Genomic DNA, 9,657 nt, shown 5'->3' on the forward strand with positions numbered 1-9,657 from the left:
CTGTCCGTTCTAAAATAGACCTCTATTGTGAGGGGGTGGATTCTGAGGGGGACTCAGTACCCTCTTACCCCATGTGAATGAGCCCTAACAGGACATCACATTCTATATTTAAAAGCATTAAAATGAAGTCTTTTCCCTCCTTTTCAGCTTAAACAGCCTTCAAGCTTATGAAATGACTTTGCATCAGATTTTGGAAAGTGTCTGTTGAAATTGTTGCCCATTCATCCAAAAGACCATCTTAGAGGTCAGAGAATGATGTTGGTCAAGAAGGCCTGGATTTCCATTTCCATTCTAGCTCAGCCCACAAGTTTTCGATGAGGCTTTCACACCAACCCCCCCCCCCCCCCAACCAGGCCTAAATGCATTTTATCTGTGTACACTGTGGCATAGTTAGCATTAGAGTTACTATTATGTTTTGGGGGGTTTTTTAAATTAAGGGGGCCTAGACCATCCATTTAAAACAGTTCCACAACATTATCCCCCATACCCCAAACTTTACAATTGACACAATGCAGTCAGGCAGGGTAATTACTTGTTACTTCACGGGACACGTTCTACTAGTTTAGAGACTACTGGTGGCATGCTTTACACCAACTCCATCCAACACATTAGATGGCATTGTGCTTGATGATACAAACGTATGCTATGAAGCTCCCAGCACATAATTTTTGTGGTTAAAGACAAAAGAGGTTAAAAATATTCACAAGAGTGTTAGCAACTTTTATTGACTATGTGTTCAGTACTCAGCAACCCCACTCTAACTTTCCATGGTTTACCATTACATGATGAGCTGAGATGAGCATGGCCCCTGCGCAAGGATGACACACAAATTCGTGAAGCGTTCCCTATTAGAGATGAGCAAATCAAGTTGGATTTTCCAAATTGTGTGATATGTAACGAAACCAAATACTGTGAGATTCGTTTGGGGTGAACAAAAATGGCTGCCACAATATGCATTCCACACTGAAAATACGTGTGTAGCATAACCAGACACCTACTCCCCAGTAATAAGTGGTAGGTAAGACATTACAGTGCTGATGTCCAAATAACGCTAGGTTCACACCTGCGTTCAGGGTCTCCGTTCTATGGTTTCCGTCTTCTGCATGCCAGAAGACGGAAACCATAGACCGGGTCCGGCCGTGAGCGGCGGTGAGCGTTTTATTCTCTCCGCCGCGAAATCGGATTTTTTTATCCGGACACAGAGTACTGCATGTCCGACTCTGTGTCCGGATTTAAAAACCCGGTTTCGCGGCGGAGAGCGCAAAACGCTCACTGCCGCTCATGGCCGGACAGCTTTCTCACCCATTCAAATGAATGGGTGAGAGAGACTCCTGCAGGTTTCCGTCTCCTGCCTCTGTTTTAGGCAGGAAACGGAAACCTCAAGTGCCGGCGCAGATGTGAACGAGCCCTTAGAATATAATGCTCCTTGAAAGGTGGAGAAGAGTCATTTTGTGATAAAGAAAGCTAGAGGATTTTATTCATCACTGCATGATCCAAAGCAACTGCTTTATTTTCTACTAGAAAACAAGAGCAACAGTTGCAATAGAACTACACAATAATCGGAGAAGTAGAATAAAGTTTATGCAGATTTATTCAATTACAGGCAGGTAGGAGGGAGAATTTCTGCACTTTGATCCTGTGACTGCACATAACCCCACAGGCATTTGAAGTTGATCCTTTCATTGCCAATAATCTAATTTTGTTAATTCTTTTTGTAATAGAGAAGTTTGATTGGTAACTGTTCACAGATTAGCCTACATTGTCTTTACTAACAAAGTCTATCCTAATGCTAAAAAAAATCTATTGTTAATGTTTTTGTTGGAGAAGAGATAACTTTTCAACTAGGCACATCTTTAGAACTTATAAGTTATCAAATATAAAAAAAAAACACAGGAAAGCACCTTTCCCCCTCAAAAAATATTTTTTGTAGTGTCTTAAATGTTAAAATGCAAAAAAGCAAGTGATAGCATAGTGTATGATTAAACTAGAAGTTTAACCTGAGTACGTACTTAATTTTATACACCTCTGGCAATGGGATGGAATTAAACACTTGAAGTAAATGATTAAGAAGAGTATAAAAATGCTTTTGTCCATATGGAGTATAAGCAGAAATAATGACCTGTACTGATGTGAAGAAAGTACTTTGATTATGATAGAAACCTACGATTTAGCTCCAGCAGACTAAACCTGTATTTCTGCTGCTATCTTTTTGTTCCTGTGCTAATTGCTCCTCCCCCCCCCTCCATGGATGGTTTTAGACATTTGCAATGTTATTTATTATGTAAATGTATTTTATGAAGCTATTGATAAATACCCCACAATTTATAAAATCAGTGATGTAGAGCTCATCTATGGTTCAGATCAGAATCCTGACTAGATCTAAAATTTTGGTTTTATGGCAACAGCTCAGGAACTGAGCGGCCACCATATTATTGAGTGGCTAACCATGTATTATACAGTTGAAACAGGGCAGCAATACCTTGTATAACCCTTTCATTTTGATCCTCAAAGAATGGGCATACATCCAAAACTTCTGTCAACTCTTTCTTTTCATGCTCTGATATAGCTCTTGCATGACAAAATTCTGAGAGCCTTCAGGTCTTCATGGCAGGCCTGTCTTAACTAGATGCCTATTGTGGCTTACCTGTGACAGGCCTCAATAGACATATATCAATTTACTCATATACTGTAATACAGTAGTTCCTAGGAGGGCATAAAGAATGTTTAAAAAAAAAAAAAAAGTTTTCAAAAGTCTAAAAAATAAAAAAAAATTAAAATGACTCCCTTTCTCAATATCTCAAATAAAAATAAACAAATAAAAATCAACATAAGCAAACTTTGCATCCCCACATCCGAAAATACCTATAAAGATATCAAAATATTGTTTGAAAATGGAGAACGCTGTAGCAGAATAAAAAATCTAAATGGCAAATCAATATTTTTTCCCACAAAAAATTCATAAAAAGCAATCAAGGCACAGACATTTCCCAACATGGTTGTCAGGATATGGAGTCGCCGCGGTCTCCTTGCTGCGCGGCGTCTCCCTGGGAGACGTGTTAGGAGTTATATTGGGTGTGCTTAGGTCATTAAGGGTTAATCTTTTCCTGGCCTTCAGTCTCCATGCCGTTAGCCATCAGGTGTGTTTCTCTGCTGCTATTTAAACCCCACCCAGGCATGGATCCTTGCCAGCCATTCACTTTGTGTTTCCTGGTCCTCTGCTCAGTCTGATTCCCTGTCTGTTCGTCTTCTGTCTGTTTTCTTGGTTTATTTACCCGGCTTGTATTTTTGACTATCCCTTGTCTTTTGATTTGGTACCTTTATTATATCTCCTGGCTCGACCTCTTGCTCGTCTGACCTCGCCTTCTCTTCTGTGTCTTGCTGGGACTTGTGGTCCTCCCTGGTTCCATGCTGTTTAGTCTTTTGTTTGGCATTGCATTGACACTGTGCTTTCTGTTTAGGTGTGACCTCGTGACTCCAGTCCCTAGGACTTTCAGGGCCTTCTCTCCCCTTATCCTAGCCGCCGGATAGAAGGTTAGGAGCCGTGGTAGGCACACTTCAATTAGGAAGTGCATTGGTCTGCCCCATCTTAGATATTACAGCATAATTATAGCTGCAGGGCCTGCGACCCCTTTTGTCATTAGTTGCACAGTGTTGCTTTCCAGCTGTGTCACTTTGCACTGCCTGACCCTGACTCCAATCCTTACATAATGGCTGGCCCTTACCCTAGGCAGGCCGCCCGGCGGTTTAGTATGGATGCCGAACACTCCGTAACTGACCATCCGGACGAACTGTCAAGGCAGGTGCAGGGCATGGCTGGGTTAATTAACCAAGTCTCGCAGCGTCTGGAGGCTTTGCCTGATCCAACATCAGCTGCTGCAGGTGCTTCTATTCAATCACCAGTTTTTCCCATATTGAATACCCATCAGGATCCTAAAATGCTCTTGCCTGACCGTTTTGACGGTAAACCAGACAGATTCCGAACATTTCGGGAATCTTGCCGTTTATTTTTTCGTTTTAATTTCCTTTCTTCTGAAGCAGAGCAGGTGGCGCTGGTTGTGTCCTTTCTACGAGGGTCACCACAAGACTGGGCCTTGGCTCTACCTGCTGGAGCTCCTGAATGGAATTTGTTAAAGTTTTTTCAAACATTAGGTCAGATTTATGATGACCCTAATAGAGTTGCTTTGGCCGAGTCCCATCTGTTGTCTATTCAGCAGGGAGTTAGAACTGCCGAAGACTATTCTACGGAGTTTTGTCAGTGGAGCTCTCAGTCAGGGTGGACAGACAGACCTTTGTTAACCCTTTTTAGACAAGGCTTATCTGATTCTGTAAAAGATGCTCTAGTAAGTCATCCAGTCCCTGAAAATCTAGGAGACTTTATGTCCTTGGCTATTTCTATTGATAGGAGGCTTAGGGAAAGGCGTAGAGAGAAATTAAGCAAACCTGGGTCCTCAGCTAAATCCTGGTCTGTCCTTTCGGAACCTATACCTCCTTCTGCTGTTCCTACCTCTTGTTCTATTCCTGAAGAAGAACCAATGATATTGGGGTCCACAACCGCCTCCAGGAGAAAGTATCGCCTAGAAAACGCTCTGTGTCTGTATTGCGGCAAACCTGGACATATCCTGAGAAACTGTCCAACCAGACCTAAACCACCGCCGGGAAACGCCAATGCCTGAGTGATTTCCAGGAGGGTCACTCAGGCACACAGGTACCTCCTAATAATATTGAGAAATGTTTACTCCCTGCTATTCTTGTTAATGGTAATAAAACTTTTGCATGTCAGGCGATGGTGGATTCAGGTGCCGCCATGAATTTCATCCATGAAGTGGTGGCGCAAGCTCTAGGGATTGAATTAATTCCCTTGAAATACCCATTTCAGGTATCTGGAGAAGATCTAACCCCTTTGTCTGAAGGGAAAATCTTAGCCCGTACTGCTGAGGTGCAGTTTGTTGTCGGCAGTTTACAAGTTGAAAAAGTGTCATTTTTTTGTTATGAAAAAACTGGCTGCAGACGTTATTCTTGGTTTACCCTAGTTGCGTGTACATAATCCAGTGTTTGATTGGGAAACTTTGGAGTTGGTTAGATGGGGAAATTCCTGTACTTCTCATATTAATACTATTTGTACTATCAAAAATTATATCAAAATTCCGGAATTTATTACCGAGTTCAAAGACGTCTTTGACGAGCTCAGTGCGGAGGCCTTGCCTCCACATCGACCTTATGACTGCGCAATTGATTTGGTTCCTGGAGCTAAACTACCCATAGGTCGCATTTTTAACCTTTCAGCTCCAGAGCGCGAGTCCATGCGCCAGTATATTAAAGAGAGCCTATCTAAAGGACATATTCGACCTTCAGTTTCTCCTGTGGGGGCGGGGTTTTTCTTCGTTGAAAAAAAAGATGGTGGCCTCCGACCTTGTATTGACTACAGGGAGTTAAATAAGATTACGGTCAAAGACCAACATCCTCTGCCACTCATCCCGGATCTTTTTAACCAGGTGGTGGGGGCTCGATGGTTTTCTAAAATTGACCTCCGCGGAGCTTACAACTTGATTCGGATAAGAGACGGGGGATGAGTGGAAAACCGCATTTAATACCCCTGAAGGTCATTTTGAATACCTAGTTATGCCTTTTGGTTTGAGCAATGCTCCGGCGGTATTTCAACGTTTTGTGAATAACATTTTTAGGGATCTGTTAGGTAGATATCTAGTAATTTATTTAGATGACATCCTCATATTCTCACCGGACTGGGAGTCACATCAGCAACATGTAAAAGAGGTTCTTCTTAGGCTACGTCAAAACCACCTCTGTGCTAAGTTATCCAAGTGTCAATTTGGAGTTCAGGAGATAGCTTTTTTGGGATACATCCTTACTCCTGGTACCATTGGTATGGATCTCAGAAAGGTATCTGCAGTACTTGAATGGGAGAAACCTACTACCTTAAAAGAAGTTCAAAGGTTTCTAGGTTTCGCCAACTATTACCGAAAATTTATCCAAAATTTTTCTTCTATTGTTAAACCTCTCACCGATTTGACCAAAAAGGGGGCGGATCCGGCCTCCTGGACACCAGACACGGAGGTAGCGTTCGCCACCTTAAAACAACTCTTTACTTCTGCCCCAGTCCTGGTCCATCCTGATTCTGAATTGCCCTTTATTGTAGAGGTTGACGCTTCAGAAGTAGGTGTAGGAGCCGTCCTGTCTCAGGGCACTGAACCATTTACCAACCTCCAACCTATCGCCTACTTTTCCAGGAGGTTCTCCACTACCGAGGCCAATTATGATATTGGCAATAGAGAGCTTCTGGCGATTAAGTGGGCCTTTGAAGAGTGGAGACACTTCCTGGAGGGGGCCAGACATAAAATTACTGTACTAACTTACCACAAAAACGTATTATATTTAGACAAGGCAAAAAGGTTAAATCCCCGTCAAGCCAGGTGGGCTCTATTTTTCACTAGGTTCCACTTTGTAATTACCTACCGTCCCGGCTCAAGGAATACTAAGGCAGATGCCTTGTCTAGAAGTTTTGGTCTTAGTGGTAGTTCTGATGGGGAACCTGAAAATATACTTGCTCCTGGGGTGGTAGTGGCAGTTTTGACCTCGGATCTTGAAACCCGTATTCTCAACACTCAGGATGCTGCCCCTAGTGCGCTACCACCAGGTAAATTGTTTGTCCCTAGTCACCTCCGCTTGGAGCTCTTAGAGGAGATCCACTCCTCTGTTCTGGCAGGTCATCCAGGCATTACTGGTACTGGGAATCTGTTATCACGTACGTATTGGTGGCCATCTTGGCAACGGGATGTAAAAAAGTTTGTTCATTCTTGTGAGACTTGTGCCAGATCTAAGGTGCCCCATCAACTTCCAGCGGGTCTTTTACATCCACTCCCACTACCCAATAGACCCTGGTCACACATCTCCATGGATTTTATTACTGATCTCCCTTCCTCTAAAGGGAAATCGGTAATTTGGGTTGTAGTAGATCGTTTTTCTAAGATGTCCCACTTTATTGCCTTGAAAAAATTGCCTTCAGCTAAATTGTTGGCCTGGTTGTTTATCCACCACATTTTACTTCTGCATGGTATTCCTTCAAATGTGGTGTCGGACAGGGGCGTACAGTTTGTGTCCAGGTTTTGGAAAGCTTTTTGTAACAGGTTGGGAGTCTCTCTTTCTTTCTCCTCAGCCTTCCACCCAGAGACTAACGGTCAAACAGAGAGATTGAATCAATCTTTGGAACAGTATTTGAGGTGCTTTGTGTCTGATTGCCAAGATAAATGGAGTGAATATTTGCCCATGGCTGAATTTGCATAAAATAATTATGTCAACGCCTCGACTCGGTCGTCTCCTTTCCACATTAACTATGGTTTTCACCCCAGATTCTCCTCAGGAACAGGCAATGAATTCGCCTTTTCCTCAGTAGAGGACGTTGCTAAATCTCTCTGTACTGTATGGGCTGAAAGCCTGGCATCACTGAGAAAAGCCCAAGCTAATCAAGTAAATTTCGCCAACAGAAAGCGCCACCCTGGACCTGACTTTGTGGTGGGTGACAAGGTCTGGTTATCCACAAAAAATCTCCAACTTCGTGTTCCATCCTCTAAGTTCTCCCCGCGTTTTATTGGTCCATATCCCATTTCTGAAATAATCAACCCTGTGTCATTCAAATTATCACTTCCTAGGTCCCTCCATATTCACCCAGTTTTTCATAAGTCCCTACTCAAAAAGTATGTTCCGGCAATGGTCACTCGTTCCCCACCCGAACCTGTGATTGTTCAGGGGTAACTAGAGTATGAGGTGGAACGGGTCATTGATTCACGCAGAGTGCAGAATTCCCTTCAGTTCCTCATACATTGGAAGGGGTATGGACCAGAGGAGCGTGTTTGGGTGGCAGCCAGACACCTTCACGCTCCTAGATTGGTGGAGAAGTTTTTCCGTTCTTGCCCTACTAAGCCAGGGGGTCCTCTTGAGGGTCCGGAGGCCCCTCCTCAAAGGGGGGGTACTGTCAGGATACGGAGTTGCCGCGGTCTCCTTGCTGCGCGGCGTCTCCCTGGGAGACGTGTTAGGAGTTCTATTGGGTGTGCTTAGGTCATTAAAGGTTAATCTTTTCCTTGCCTTCAGTCTCCATGCCGTTAGCCATCAGGTGTGTTTCTCTGCTGCTATTTAAACCCCACCCAGGCATGGATCCTTGCCAGCCATTCACTTTGTGTTTCCTGGTCCTCTGCTCAGTCAGATTCCCTGTCTGTTCATCTTCTGTCTGTTTTCTTGGTTTATTTACCCGGCTTGTATTTTTGACTATCCCTTGTCTTTTGATTCGGTACCTTTATTATATCTCCTGGCTCGACCTCTTGCTCGTCTGACCTCGCCTTCTCTTCTGTGTCTTGCTGGGACTTGTGGTCCTCCCTGGTTCCATGCTGTTTAGTCTTTTGTTTTGCATTGCATTTACACTGTGCTTTCTGTTTAGGTGTGACCCCTGTGACTCCAGTCCCTAGCACTTTCAGGGCCTCCTCTCCCCTTATCCTAGCCGCTGGATAGAAGGTTAGGAGCCGTGGTAGGCGCATTTCAATTAGGAAGTGCATTGGTCTGCCTCATCTTAGATATTTATAATTATAATTATAGCTGCAGGGCCTGCGACCCCTTTTGTCATTAGTTGCACAGTGTTGCTTTCCAGCTGTGTCACTTTGCACTGCCTGACCCTGACTCCAATCCTTACAATGGTATACTTAAAATGTATATTTGGCATCATAAACACAACAATATAAAAAAGTTATGGGTTTCAGTATTTTACTTTTTTTTTTTTTTTTTAAGTTTTGGATTTTTTCCTAAAGGGTTAAACATTAATATATTTGACATCCCCGGAATCATAATGCTCCATAGAATACAGGTGACATGTCATTTTGGCTGCATACTGAACATCGTAAAAATGAAACCATGAGAAAGTTGCTCAAACACAATTTTTAGCCATCCTGAATTTTTTCCCAGCTTCCCAATACATCATACTTAATATTAAAGGGATCCTATCATTCAGATCAAATTTTTTGTCCCTAACACAAATAAATAGCCTTAAGAAAGGCTATTTGTCTCCTCCGAGCCACCGTTCCGTAGAAATCCCGGTATGCAAATTATTTCTCTCGCAGCACTGGGGGCAGGCCCCAGCACTCAAACAGCACTGGGGCATCCCCAATGCTGCGAGAGAACTCTCCAGCACTGCCTCCATCTTCTTCAGGAACGTCCTCTTCACGTGTCTTCTACCAGCGCAGGCGCTGAAACTTACACAGTAAATAAGCAGCCATTTTCTTGTGGCCTGTGGGCATGTGCAGTTGGCTCTACCCGAGGCCCGAGGCCTACAAGTTTCTCCGCCTGCGCCGGAAGAAGACTAGTGAAGAGGACGTTCCTGAAGAAGATATAGGCGGCGCTGGAGAGCTCTCTCATAGCACAGGTAGGAGACAAATAGCCTTTCTTAAGACTATTCCTTCGTGTTAGGAACAAAAAATTTTATCTGAATGATAGGATCCCTTTAAATAGTACAATTATGAAGTAAAATTTGTCCCACAAACAAAAAGCCCTTATATTGCTCTGTGAACGGAAAAATTCAAAAACGTTTTGAAAGGGAGTGAAAAATAAAAATCAAAAATGCTTGTGGCTGCAATGAGTTAGTGGAAAAGTGGTTATGAA

General features: G+C 43.3%; 1 pseudogene; it reads left to right on the top strand.

The window, feature by feature from the left end:
* Positions 1–792: 792 nt before the first annotated feature.
* LOC142196374 (U6 spliceosomal RNA) lies at positions 793–853 on the top strand (annotated as a pseudogene).
* Positions 854–9,657: the final 8,804 nt, after the last annotated feature.

This window comes from Leptodactylus fuscus, chromosome 2, assembly GCF_031893055.1.
Source record: "Leptodactylus fuscus isolate aLepFus1 chromosome 2, aLepFus1.hap2, whole genome shotgun sequence".
NCBI lineage: Eukaryota > Metazoa > Chordata > Amphibia > Anura > Leptodactylidae > Leptodactylus > Leptodactylus fuscus.